The sequence below is a fragment of the Octopus sinensis genome, linkage group LG16 (assembly GCF_006345805.1).
Source record: "Octopus sinensis linkage group LG16, ASM634580v1, whole genome shotgun sequence".
NCBI lineage: Eukaryota > Metazoa > Mollusca > Cephalopoda > Octopoda > Octopodidae > Octopus > Octopus sinensis.
The window spans coordinates 55,190,792-55,206,134 of record NC_043012.1 but is presented as its reverse complement, the minus strand read 5'-3'; the positions used below and the strand labels follow the sequence as shown (position 1 = coordinate 55,206,134).

At 38.5% G+C, this 15,343-nt stretch overlaps 1 protein-coding gene across 1 annotated transcript in view; it reads left to right on the top strand.

The window, feature by feature from the left end:
* Positions 1 to 5,052: 5,052 nt before the first annotated feature.
* LOC115220398 (RUN domain-containing protein 1) overlaps positions 5,053 to 15,343 on the top strand; it is a 110,780-nt gene continuing 100,489 nt past the window's right edge. Inside the window, exon 1 of the mRNA XM_029790520.2 lies at positions 5,053 to 5,239. The gene's annotated coding sequence lies outside the window, so the exon portion shown is untranslated. The remainder of the gene's footprint in view (positions 5,240 to 15,343) is intronic.

Below are 15,343 nucleotides of genomic sequence, written 5' to 3'. Positions count from 1 at the left end.
AAGGCACTCCAGCTGTGACCATCCCATCTTAGATACAATTTATCTGGATTTACATTATCAAATGTCATTTTATAAGACAGTATCTAGTGATTCATTTGACAGGTTACAGGAGAGGTTGTGGCATAAACAGAATGTTTCTATACAGGTCAAATGTGAGGTTCTAGCAGGTCATAGTGCTTTCTTCTCAGTTGTATGCAGCTGAAATGTGAATAGTCTGCAAAGCTCAAGTAGACAAATTACTTGCATATATGATGAGACAGCTGCAACAAATTATGAACATCTCTTTCTTTGATAAAATCAGGAATGAAGAGATTCTCCTGTGCGCTGGTCTACCTCTTATGTTGGAAATCCTCATTGATAGAAATTTACATTGGTTGGGCCACGCAGGATGAGCAACGACAGACAAGTCCTTTATTACTAACTATGTAAGAGGAAATGAAACCATGGAAGACCTAGACCAGGGCTGGCCAACTTGAGGCTCACAGACTTTTAAAATAATAATGAAATTATTGTATACAGTGCTCAGGTGCACCACAACTTGTCAAAAGTGTATATAAAGCATATGCAGTAATGTACAAATGTCTGGAAAGTGAACAGTGTATGAGTCAGATACATGCTTGTGTGTGTATGGAGGGGAAAAAATCAGGTGTAGTGTTGGCGAATCTCAGGAAGCATGGAAGTTTTGAAGGATGCAGTGCTCTGACAACTAACAACTGATGCCGGCAGTTTGTTCCATGCTTCAGCAACTCTTAGCGTGAAAAAATGTTTCCGAAAGTCATGGGAGCTGTGCTGTTTTCTGACTTTGTAAACAGATCCACAGGTGTTAGATAGATGGTGTTTGAAAAGGTGCTCAGAGTTATTGTTAGTAAGATGGTTAATAATTTTATGGTTGTCTGCCAAGTCAGTTGTCAGACGTTGGAGTTTCAATGTATCCATGGCCAGGGAAGTAAGGCGTTCAGAATATGGCAAATGCCTGATGGAGGGTATTCTCTTGGTTGCACGTCGCTGAACAGTTTCCAGACGATTAATATCCTGGGCAAGATAGGGGTTCCAGATCAGTGATGCAAATTCTTATCTTGTGGACTGCTTGATACTTTCTTGAAATGGATTTATTTAAACAAACATTTTAAAAATTTTATCAAAAATTAAAGATTGAAATATGAAATAGAAAGATACTCTGTTGTGTCTGGGGAGAGTCATTTTCTTTTTGTGCCTTATAATGTAACACACTCACCAGTAAAATTTCCACTTATTTCTTATTTTTATTTTCCTAAAATTTTCGTTACGTCTTGCAACCTTTTCAATAGTCTTGAGAGTCAAGACTATTGAAAAGGTTGTTACATTATAAGATGCAAAAAGTTACAACAGAATATGCTTCAACACACGAACTCACATAAACAATCTTGCAAACCAAATCCAAAAACAAAAGAAAGATACTGTTATTGCAAAATAGTATTTCATGTTGAATCAACAATCATTCATTATTGTAATAATTGCATGAGAAAGCAAAATGCTTTCAATTCTGTCAGTATACAAGTGGCCCTCAAAAAATTTTCTGTGGTTAAAGCAGCCTGCAATGTAATTCAAGTTGGTCAGGCCTGACCTAGACTGAGATTCAAAGATACTACAAAAAGGAATATGAAGTACAAAAGAACTGACCATAATAAATGACAAACTCAAGCAAAAAACCGATCAGTATGGAGAAAGCTTATTAAATCGCGCCAAAGCCATGAACAGTCACAGTCACACCGATTGACTGCAAGTAATATAGGGGATGATATAAGGGAGATTCAGTTGCTATTTCTAGCAAGTTGAACAACGATGTAGAGGCTCCTCTGTTCACTTGTTTGTATGTCTCCAGATCAATGGTGTTCAACTAGGGTGTTGCAAGGTTTTAAATTTGAATAATACAATTGACAAAAAATTGACAGTAAGGGTGTTATGTAGCTTAACTGTATGGAGGTAGGGTGATGAGATCACAGAAATATTGGAAGCCACCACTGATGGTGTCTACAGCAGGTAAGAGACATTATGATGCTGCCTATTTGGTATTGTTGATTCAACATTTAATTATTTTACATCAGACATTTTAATGTTTTCCTCATTTTTCACCCCACTCCATTCTTTTTCTGTATTTGTGTGTAAGCATGCAGTTATGTTTGTATGTATGTATAATGCCTTTCTCTTTCTCTCTCTCTCTCTCTCTCTCTGTGAACATGTAGTTATGATTATATGTATGTCTTTCTCTTCCTCTCTCTCTGAGCATGTAGTTATGTATGTATAATCTCTCTCTTGCTCTCTCTCTCTCTCTCTCTCTTCGTTTATGTCCATAAACATCTAGTTATGTTTTGTATGTCTATGTAATGTCTTCCTTTTCTCCCACTCTCTCTATGTGTATATTCCTGCACGTGCATTTGTATGTATGCATTTGCCTCTAGTGCTGAAACAGGTTAAAAGTCCAGGCAGCTGTGCCAAATTGTTGACATCCAAACAGCCATTCCCATTTGTCTCATTTTGATCCTGAAGTGAAGCAAACAGATTAAACCCTATCTGCATATGACACCTACTACTCCTCTGCCCAATCATTACTTAAGAGTAGAGGCAATTAGTGACAGATTTACATTTGGTTAATACTAGTAGTAGTGGTAGTAGTAGTAAGCATCCCTTGGTCTTGAGAGGCCATGGCTCTGCACCCGAAGAAAACATGTCAGCTGCTGTAGAGGCCCACATGGCAGTAGCAGTCATTGATACAGTGACTAGATTTGAAGGAGCTCTTTGCTGGTGCTGTAGAGGCCCACCGTTATGAATATAGCGATTGCATTTGAAGGAACTCTCTGCCAGTGCTACTGGTTTTTTCTTCTGTCAAGTGTACTTTACTTTGGTGGCAAGTTCCTGTTTCTCTTCCCCTCACTTCATCCCCTTTTGCAATATTTGTGGGCGATCATTTGCGACATCCTCCCATCTCAGGATGTCCAGATCTAGTGACTTCCTATTTCTCTTGCAGAAGTCCTTGAAACAAAGATGAGGTCGTCCTTGTGCTCTTGTGCCAATGACCAATTCCCCATACAGGAGCTCTTTTGGGATCCTCCCATCCAGTATGCGATGTACATGACTGAACCGGTACAGACAATGCTACTGGAGCAAGTCGAGCATATTGGGTATCTTGGTGCAGTTGAGGACTTCAGTGTTGTTGATGCAGTCAGTCCATTTGATATTGAAGCAGCATCTCAAATTACAAAGGTGGACCATGACTACAATCTCACTTGGCTTGACAGGTCATCTCAAGCACAACATATCTCCAAAGGTCTCAGTCACTTATCATTGCCTTTGTGAGGCACAAAGTTCAAAGATCATGCTTCACTACCAGCGACAGTCCCAGGAATTCTTCGAAGGAAGGGCACAAGGTCAGAAGGGAATATAATTCGAGGAGAAAAAAAGCATAATAACATTATTTAGAAGGGTGCACTTCTTTTCTTGAGAGGGGCACGTGCCCCTCAGGCCCTCACCGCTTGGGTTTGCTTCTGATTACCTCGTCCCATGTCATCTTGGGTCTACTTCTTCCACAGGTTCCCTCCACTTTTAGAGTGCGACACATCTTCACACAGCTGTCCTTGCCCATACACATCACATGACCATACCAGCTCAGACATCTCTCTTGCACACTGCATCTAATGCCTCTTATGCCGAACATTTCTCTCAGAATGCTTACACTTTGTCATGCAAACACACTGACATTACACATCCAGCGAAGCATATTGGTTTCATTTCTTACAAGCGTATGCATGTCTGCAGCAGTCACAGCATGGCTGTTTGCACACAGGCAATCATACAATGGGCCTTTCACTCTGAGGGAGTGGTCCTTTGTTACCAACAGAGGTAGGAGCTTGTTTGTGCTTTTTTTGGATTTACTATACGCATATGTGTGTGTGTGTGTATATATATATGTGTGTGTGTGTGTGTGTGTTATTTAGAGATAGAAGTCCCCATACAATTCTTCAAATCCTAATATACATCACACCATATCATAGAATTTTATTCCCTAATTAATATATATATATATATATATGCACGCACATGTATATATATACACACATGTGTATGAATAAATATATAAATATATGTATACACACACATATGTATGTATGTGTATATATATACACACATGTATATGAAGAAATATATAAATATATATATATATGTATGTATATACACACACACACACATATATATATATACACGTATATATATATATATATACATATATATACGCATACATGTATATATATATGCATGTATATACACACACACATATATATATATATATACATACATATATATATATATATGTATATACATATATATATATATATATATATACATATATATATATATATATATACATATATATATAATTTCAACAATTGAGGGCAAAATTAATTAATTATAATCAATTTCACCAAGTGTTCAGTATGCAAAGGACCATTCAAGGCGAATTCAAATTATTACATTATATAAAAGGGCTTAGTAAAATAAATTACTTTGCCGCATACTGAACTCATTAGAAATAGCAGCTAAAAAACTTTTTTAAAGCTATTTCTAATACTTAAAGAAAATCTCTCTCATATATAGTGTTTGCTTAATTCAACTCACAAAAGTTTGGGGGTATATATACATATATATATATATATACATATATATATATATATATATATATACATATATATACATATATACATATATATACATATATATATATATATATATATATATATATAATATATATATATATATATATATATATGTAGGTCCCGGGTGATTCGGGGTTAACCACAGTAAATAAGGTACTCAATACATAGCAGAGTAAAATTAATTTATTATATATATATATATATACATATATAATATATATATATAAATACACAAACATATGTGTGTGTGTGTATTCATACATACACATAGCTGTATATCCATATACATCGTGTCAGTAAGATGGTTGTGGTGGGCGTACGAAGAGGCGGCTGTGATATATCCAGCGTGGCACGGAGCCCGGATGTTGATTGTCGTCGTCGTGGTCGTCGTCGTCGCTCGTACGTCAATGGCAGCTGTTTTTTTTTGACATAGCAGTCGACTGAAAGGAAAAACATTGACGTTCGACTTAACTTACCAATTCATATTACAATTAACATGCAACTCATTGGACGCTAATTACACTGATTTCTCTCTCCCTCTTTTTTATTTGGTAAGATTTGATATTTCGCTTAATAATCTTGAGAAATGTATGGTTTTGAGAGACGTTGTGCTTGACATAACATGTGCTGTGTGTATGTTTCAATTGATTGTGTTTTAAAGAGGACGGCGTATGTATATGCTATACGATCGTCTTCATACACACACACACAGATGTGTGTGTCTGTGTTTATATATATATATTATATATATATATATATATATATAATATATATATATATATTATATAAATTAGAGGTAAAACCACTGTTATGCAACTCAAACAGTGAGAGACGTAAGCCAAAACATAAATAACAAATATTATATATTTTCATAAAACATATAACTAGATCTCAAAAAGTATAAAATGAATTATCGATATATAATAAGTATATAATGTCTATACATGTCTGTGTTTGTATATATACGTATGTATTTATATGTATGTATATATATGTTTGAACATATGTATGTGTGTATATATATATATATATATGTATGTATAATGATGTATATGTACACACACACACACACACACACACACATATATATATACATATATATATATATATATATATATATATATATATTATATATATATATATATTTATTTATTTATTGTGGGTGTTGATGTTATTCATAAAGAGAAAAATAACGTTGAAAATTCACCCTTTCACTTTTTATTATTATCAATATGTTTACCACTACATATCCTGTATAGTATCGATTATCACTGCTATATTGCTCTGGTTCACAATATCGAATCGATATCGTAATAAACTTCACTTGTGTCTTTCAGCATTCCCCCTGTCTGCCTGTTGTAGTATTGCACTATTATTATACTTAAACCCATTGATAAACACAATACCATTTACATTCTCTGTCTCTCTCTCTCCCACGCACCATTCACACTGACTTTGCTTTGCTTTCTCTTTCTCTCTTCAGACGATGTTTCTCTGAATTCTAACCATATTGAGAAACATATTTGACTCTTCAAGGCCATATGTGTTGCGTATCTGTTTATTTCTTTTATTACAAGACTTTTCAATTTTTCAGTCGTTCGTCGTCAAGTACATTGAGCGGAATAAACACGAAATCAATGAAATTCCATTTGATACACGCCCCAACTGTATTGGGAATCCCTCGCCTCTGTTATCTCTCTCTCTCTCTCTTTCCCTAACTATATTATTTCTGCTTGGAATCTCCCTCTTTTTATTGACGAAACATTTGTATGATACGTAACTTAAACAGTTCAAATATTTATACGTAGAAAGAAACACACATGTATACATATAAAAATGTGAATAATGTGTACTCGATATGTAACGCAGTTGATAATAAACAGTAAAATATAGCGAAAAATGATATCGCACTCAAAACTCGAATCAACGACTGTGTGAAATATGTTCTGTTGTTTTAGGTGTGTGTGTGTACACAATAGGAAGAATAGTATACGCAATATAAGACGTTGTTAACACTACTACAGCAGTCGTAGCGAGAAGCGGTAACGCAAAACTCTGACTAAATGATCATTTAATATGTTTTGTGTACATGTAATTTGCCATTCTTAATATTGTCATATTATCTTTTAACGGTCGTCGTTGCCGCCACCCACCTGTTTGATTCAAATCGTTCCCAAATGTAACCGACATGACCCGCCCTACAAACCCTCTTCAACGAACTAATAGCTACATGGAAAAGTAATCGATGGGTCCCTATGACCTGCTAAAAAATACACGGCCAAACGTCCCCTATATTCACACCCTTACGTCTGCGTCGTCACGGTTGGAACGTCATTGATCATAGTTGAACTCGAGTAGATCAAAATATGTTCCAGCCATGCAGAAACAGATCAGATAATGGATTAGTAGGACGAGATACGCTTAAGATAGTGATAGTCACGGTTGGAATACATTTGAGCATAGAGCGGATCTGAGGCCTGTATGGTAAAAATAATTTCCTGAATTTCTAAATACATTTAATTCACACACACACACACACACATATATATATATACACACACACACACAAAAACACACACTCACACACACACGTTGAAGAAGGAATATTTTCTTATTGTCAGTTTTTGAATTCAAAAACAGCGTTTTCGAGTTTTCTTCCTTTGAAGTTTTTGATACATTAGACTCCGGAAAAAGAAAATTCGTGTTTTTTCAGTCATTTTAAAAAATTCCCTCTTGTCGTATGAGACTATGGTGGATGTTTTAGTCCGTAGGAACGGACTACTGATCACAGAAGCTCTTAACATGACCATCAAATCTATTTCAGACAGTGTATCTAGGTCTTCATTATCCAATGTTTTTAACATTAACCGGTATGTTATTTAGAAGCGATTTCTAGCAGTTTCCGAGCTTGGTGTGAGGAAGGGGTCTACGTAAAGGCCTCGTCCACTTGTTTTTATTTATCTATTATTTGCTTCTGTCATTGGACTACAGTCGTGCTTGGGCACCACATTAAAGTGTTTTAGTCAAATAAATTGACCCCAGTACTTTTTTAAAAAAAATATGTTTAGTACTTATTCAATCGATCTTTTACCGAACCTCTAGTACGCGGATGTAAACAAACGAACACCAGTTGGTCGAGCGATGGTGTGGAGAAACGTGCGCATGCGCGCGACATGCTTCCATAATTGTTTCCGTCTCAAATTCACCCGCAAGGCATTGATTGGACCCAGCTAGAACAGAAGACTCTAGATGACACACTGTGGGCCAGAACCCCAAAGCCACGTGATTGCAAAGCGACCTTCCTTATTTATTTCAATATAGCTACAAATTTAAGATACGTTTTTCTGCATAAAACTCCGCCTTCCCCTACTTCCCCAAAAAATGGAAAAAAAGACTTAAACTATCTCTTGTTTTGGGGCATGGATGACATACCAAAAGTCCTCTTTATCAACCTTGGAGTACATTAACGACAGCTTTACTCCAAGGTAAAGGGTTTTTAACTCCCCAATTTTGGCACATGACTTTTTGCTTCCCTATAATTCAAACTATAAATTGAAAAACGATCGAGTCTCTTTTTGTTGTAAAAGAATGAGTTCACTTACAATGTCCGTTACTTTAAAATGGAAATGTAAATGATTTTCCCTTTACTAATTGTTTAAAATAGATTTAAAAGACGGTGAGCTGGCAGAAACGTTAGCACGCCGGGCGAAATGCATAGCCGTATTTCGTCTGTCGTTACATTCCGAGTTCAAATTCCACCGAGGTCGACTTTGCCTTTCATCCTTTTGGGATCTATAAATTAAGTACAAGTTACGCACTGGAGTCGATATAATCGACTTAATCCGTTTGTCTGTCCTTGTTTGTCCTCTCTGTGTTTAGCCCCTTGTAGGTAGTAAAGAAACATATTTGTTTAATAGATTTATATATTTGTGTTCATGTCTTAGATCCTACAGTACTGTCAGCACGCCAAGCAGTGGGCCTTCTCCAAACATCGCAATTGCTTGCCTTCCTTCTGACTTCCCTTGGGCTGACTCCTATCCCTATCATGTCATCCTGGAATGTACTGCATGCCATCCTTTGACAAGGACCTCGTCTTCCTTCTGGCATCCACTCCACCTTCACAATAACATATCTGCGGTAATCAAAGCACATGGCCAGTAAACCACATCTGATGCTTAGCCACCATGTCCAGCAAACTTCATATATATCATCATCATCATCATCTAACGTCCGCTTTCCATGCTAGCATGGGTTGGACGAACCAGACTCGAATCTGATCTGGCAGAGTTTCTACTGCTGGATGCCCTTCCTAACGCCAACCACTCCGAGAGTGTAGTGGGTGCTCTTACGTGCCACCAGCACGAGGGCCAGTTTGGTGGTACTGGCAACGGCCATGCCCAAATGGTGCTTTTTACGTGCCACCTGCACAGGAGCCAGTCCAATCATCATCATCATCAAATGTTTGTTGTCCATGTTGGCATGGGCTGGACAGTTTGACTGGGGCTGGCGAGCCATAAGGCTCCACCAGACTCCAGTCTGATTTGGTATGGTTTCTACAGCTGGATGCCCTTCCTAACACCAACCACTCTGAAAGTGTAATGGGTGTGTTTACGTGCTACCAGCATAGGTGCCATTTGCATGACACTGGTATCTGCCACGACTGCGATTTTGCTCAGCTTGATGGGTCTTCTTCTCACGCATGGCATAATGCCAAAGATCTCGGTCATTGCCCCCAAGAAGCCCAACACTCAAAAGGAGCTCGGCCACTTTGCCTCAGTGAGCCCAATGCTCAAAAGGTGCTTCAAAGGTCTCAGTCATATATATATATAAACATAAACATCAAAGATGCTTTGCTCAATGCAAAAACACAGGAGCTGCTCAGAGATTTTCCAAGCTCTTCTAAATCCCTTGTTATACTGGAAACTCTTCTGTATCATCAGCAGGTATCTCAAAGTCACAAGCATTTCGCCCCTTAACCAGTAATCTTCACCTGAGTGAGACAACAAGGACGGAAGGGTTCCACTTGCAGTCTCTCATCAACCATAGCTTGTTTCAGCTGCTGTTCCTATCTCCATAGTGGCTTTCTTAAGTTCTCTGAGTTTCATATCTATCTTCTGCAAGAAATATTGCACCAATCCAGTGAGAAATAGCGCACCAATGCTGGAAGGTCACAACAGCTGACTTTAATGGGGAATGAGGCTGCATGCCATCCATTGCCGAAGGCCTCATTGACCAATTCCTGACATTTGGTTTTCTTTACCTGGTGGAAAATATTGAGTCTGTCCTAGAATACTGTGAGTTCAGCTTTGATGATTATTTTAATGTCTGCTTTCCATGCTGGCATGGGTCGGACAGTGGGGACAGAAGCTGGCAAGCAAGAAAACTGCACCTGGCTTCAGTGCCTGTTCTGGCGTGGTTTTTATGACTGGATGCCCTTCCTAACACCAACCAACCCACAGAGGGAAGTGGAATGGACTCTGTGTGTGTGTGTGTGTGTTGAAATTGCATTTAGATATCTCTTTTCTCTTTTATCTCTTTTACTTGTTTCAGTCATTTGACTGCGGCCATGCTGGAGCACCGCCTTTATTCTTTGTAAGCCTAATACTTATTCTATCAGTCCCTTTTGCCGAACCGCTAGATTACGGGGACATAAACACACCAGCATCGGTTGTCAAGCGATGTTGGATGGGACAAACACACACACACACACACAAACATACACACATACATACATATATATATATATATACAAATATACGACGGGTTTCTTTCAGTTTCCGTCTACCAAATCCACTCACAAGGCTTTGGTTGGCCTGAGGCTATAGTAGAAGACACTTGCCCAAGGTGCCACACAGTGGGACTGAACCCGGAACCACGTGGCTGGTAAACAAGCTACTTACCACACAGCCACTCCTGCGCCTATGTACACATTTACTGTCATTATCCTTTTGTCCATCTCTGATGCTGGCATGGGACGGATAGTTTGATAGGATCTGATGAGCTCAGGGACTGCATTATGCTTCACTACTTTGGTGTGGTGCGTATGGCTGGATACCCTCCCTAATGCCAACCACTTCACACCTTGTACAGGCTGCTTTTTTTCTTTTTTGTGCCACTAGCACTCCTCAGGTCACCATACAGCTTGCAAGATGGCAAACCATAAGTGAAGTGGTTTTTATGCTAGGGGATGAAGGGCTAAACTGAAACTGGTTTCTTGTTATAGAGGAGTTAGATGGCTACTCATATTCTAGAAGAGAGGGCAGGGATGACAGGATGGAGTTGGGAAGGGATAAAGAATAGGCGGGTTATGAGGTATTTGGGTGGACCCTTAAAGTATGAAGTGAGAAGTGAGTGGGGAGAGAAGTACCAAGATTGTGATGGAGAAAGAGGTTGCAGGAATGTGTGGGAGGTGGGAGAGGGAGATGAGTATCATGAAGAACAAGTTGTTGGTTGTTGTTGTTGGCATCCTTTTTGTCTCGGGAAACAATGGAGTTGCACATAAAATAGTCTAGTCCGGCTTTTACATTTCATGTCCTGGTACATTTCCTGCTCTGGCAGGTGCCGCAAATGTAGCGAAGACTGTTCCTGGCTGGTTGTAGTGTCATAGTTTCTTGTTGACGTCTTTTCTTGTCTTTTCATTTCTCCTCTCTCTCTCTCTCTCTCTGTCACTCCTTTGTATTCCCTCTTTTACGGTACGTCACCAATCTCCACGATTGTTGGCAATTGCTTCCCAACTGCTAATATTGATGTTGCAGGCCTTCATGTCCCTTTTGCAAACATCCTTGTAACGTAAGAACGGTCTACCCACAGACCTAGTACCCCTAGCAAGCTCTCTGTAGAGTATGTCCTTGGGGATTCTGCCATCTTTCATACGGCTAACATGCCCAAGCCATCTCATGAAGAACAAGTAGATGTAGAGAATAGTGGATAAGGGGTGGGGGTAACTGACCAATGATGCATGGGGCTAGAAAGCAGCAGAATCGTTATCATGATACAGTGGACAGGGCAAGGATGAGAGAAAGCGAGCAAGGAAGGCATGTCATGTGGTTGAGTAGGTTACCAGGGTATAGAGGCAGAGAGGGGTAGGTGTAGTACATGTAGAGAGTGAGAGATGTGTCGTGGTGGTGGTGATGGAGAAGGAGAAACAATCTGGTGGCTCAGAAAAAATGATCAATGTAAATATGTGGGTGGAAAAGATGAGATAAGGATGAAAAATGGATATCAAGTCAAAAGGTTCCAACCAGTGAGAAAGATTGGGTGTATCAAGGAAAAGCTACTGTTAGAAGGATGATGGGTGGTGGGGTCACTTGAGGAAGTCCATTTGTGCATATGTGTGTGTGTGTGTGCATGTATGTGTGCGTGTATATGTGTGTGTATATGTATATGTGTGTGTATATGTATGTGTGTATATATATGTGTGTGTAATGTGTATATATATGTGTGTGTGTGTGTATATATATGTGTATATATGTGTATGTATATCTATATGTGTATATATATGTATGTATATATATATATGTGTGTGTGTATATACACATGTATATATACACTTATGTATATGTATTTTCTTTTACTTGTTTTAGTCATTTGACAGTGGCCATGCTGATGTACCACTTTAAAGGGTTCTAGTTGAAGAAATCAATCCCAGGACTTGTCCTTTTGTGAGCCTAGTACTTATTCTATCGGTCTCTTTTGCCAAACTACTAAGTTACAGGGACGTAACCATATCAGCATCAGTTATCAAGCGATGGTTGGGGAACAAACACATACACAAATAAATAAATATATATACACGAGCAAAACTTAACCTAAATTTGAGACACCAGCAAAAGAAGAAGTAAAGATAGACTTTTTTTCTATTCCAAAGAAAAACGATTTTATTCACACAAATATGCAACCGAAGAGTTTAAAGTACCAGTAATGATAAGGCTGTTGACTGGGAGTACATCACAACAGCTGATGTACTTGCGCATAAAAATGCACGTTCCCACGGCTTTATTGATTGCATTCTCACCTGGAATCGATTTTTGTAATATTTTCAAGACTTATACACACCCTGATACCGTCGGTATCTACATATCAATTTTGAGCGCAATCGGATGGAGGATGCCCGAGATCCTAGAAGACACGCACATAGACAGAAGGGTTTTATATAATATATATATATATATGTACACGCACACACACGATGGGCTTCTTTTAGTTTCCATCTATCAAATCCACTCACAAGGCTTTGATTGGCCTGAGGCTATAGTAGAAGACACTTGCCCAAGGTCCCACACAGTGGGACTGAACCTGGAACTATGTGGTTGGGAAGCAAGCTTCTTACCACACAGCCATACCTATATATATATACACATACACACACACACGCACAATACTTCCAGGACTTAGTTCCTCTGATTTGGGCATGTGTTCTTGAGAACTGCATATTGCTACTCACCCTAGTTCCTTGTCGTCTCTTGAGGGCATCCTTCACCATTTCATCCCATGTTTTTTCAGAGTCACCCTTTCCTATCATCTCCATCCACATTAAGTGATCACCCCCTCTTTATACAATTATCCCCAGTTGTCTGCATCATGTTTCCATAACAGCAGTCTTTCTCACACATTAATCTGATTCTTATAATATACAGTTTTCTCTCAGCTTACGTTCAATCACACAAATACACACACACACACACACATACACATACACACACACTAACATTGCACATCCAACAGACTTTTTGAATCTAGGTTAAGCTTCCATACTTAGATTTTCCTATCTAATTCTATATAGGCACAGGAGTGGCTGTGTGGTAAGTAGCTTGCTTACCAACCACATGGATCTGGGTTCAGTCCTACTGTGTGGCACCTTGGGCAAGTGTCTTCTACTATAGCCTCGGGCCGACCAAAGCCTTGTGAGTGGATTTGGTAGACGGAAACTGAAAGAAGTCCGTCGTATATATGTCTATATATATATATATATGTATATATGTATGTGTGTGTATATGTTTGTGTGTCTGTGTTTGTCCCCCCAGCATTGCTTGACAACCAATGCTGATGTGTTTACGTCCCCGTAACTTAGCGGTTCGGCAAAAGAGGCTGATAGAATAAGTACTAGGCTTACAAATAATAAGTCCTGGGATCGATTTGCTCGACTAAAGACGGTGCTCCAGCATGGCCGTAGTCAAATGACTGAAACAAGTAAAAGAGTATTTAGCTATGGGAACTAGATCATCAATAGATAGGAGATCCCATGGACAACCAGTCTTAAAATCTGTGGTAAGGACTATGATGGATAGGAGAGAATTGAGTACTGATCCTTGATGGACTCCTACCCTCATGCTAAATTCCTCATTGAAATCATTGTTGATTCTCACTTTACTTTCTATATATTTGTACATAGTTTGTACAGCCCTAACAAGCCATTTATCTATACCTAATTTCCTTAGTGACTACCAAGTTATTGAATGTGACATCCTATTAAATGTCTTCTCCAAGATAACAAAAGCCAAGAATAGTAGTTTACCCTCAGCCAAGTATTTCTCCTGTGTTTGCTTCAGTAGGAAAATTGCATCTGTGGTACTTCTTCTGGGAACAAAGCCAAACCGAATCTCATCTAGTGCTACTCTGTCACAGATCAATTGTGCTATAATTCGCACTATGATCTCCATAGAACAATTTGGTTACTCTATGTTTCCTATATAATTTCCTCTTTCTAAAACATCTCCTTTACCTTTGTAGCAATTTACGACGATACTGATTTGCCAGACATTAGGAGTGACACCTTCCTTTGTGACTTGGTTAACTCTGCCAACAGTAATCATGTGTCCTACATTTTAACCCTTTAGCATTCACATTACTTTGCCAAATATAATACTTTTTCACCTTCGTTGTTTTCAGCTAATCATTTATCATTTTGTAGTGTTGAGATTTTGATGATGTAATTGTAAATTCCCAGAATGACATTGTAGAATAGGTGTGATAGGCAGGATCTGGCCAGTTTGAACATAAAACAGGTAGAATATTTAGGGAGAATTTACGAAAAAAACAATAGATGAAGACAGTTGGTGTACAAAGCAAACAGATGTATTAGTATAACGCTCAGGAATAGAAAAAGTCTTTTACGTTTCGAGCCTACGCTCTTCTACAGAAAGGGACACAGAAAAAACAAGGAGAAAAAAAAATGTGTGTAGTGGCTAACGATCTATCATGGCAACTGATATTTAGCGACTAGAATATTTAGGCCAGATACGGCCGGATTAAATGCTAAAGGGTTAAGTATTTCTGCAACTATCCAGTTGGACCTTCAGCTTTCCATCTCTAAATTCATTGATTGCTTTGTCTACTATTTTGCTGTCAACATGAATTGCTGGTCCCTCTGTAGGATAAGCATGAGATAACCTCTCTTTACCCCGTGCATTCTCCACAGTAGAGCAGCCTCTCATAATAGTTCTCCTGCACCATCTTCTTGTCTTCCATATCAATGGTCAGTATGCCATCATCGTTTCAAATACACTTCCCACCTATAATATCTATCTCGGTTCTCTCACACAGTGTCTTGCAATCCTGAACACTTCATGTCTCTCAAAACCTAGAAGGAAGGTACCTAATATAAGGGCAGCTTTCTACTCATCTGATATTGCTCTCCACTAGATATTTATCCTTAT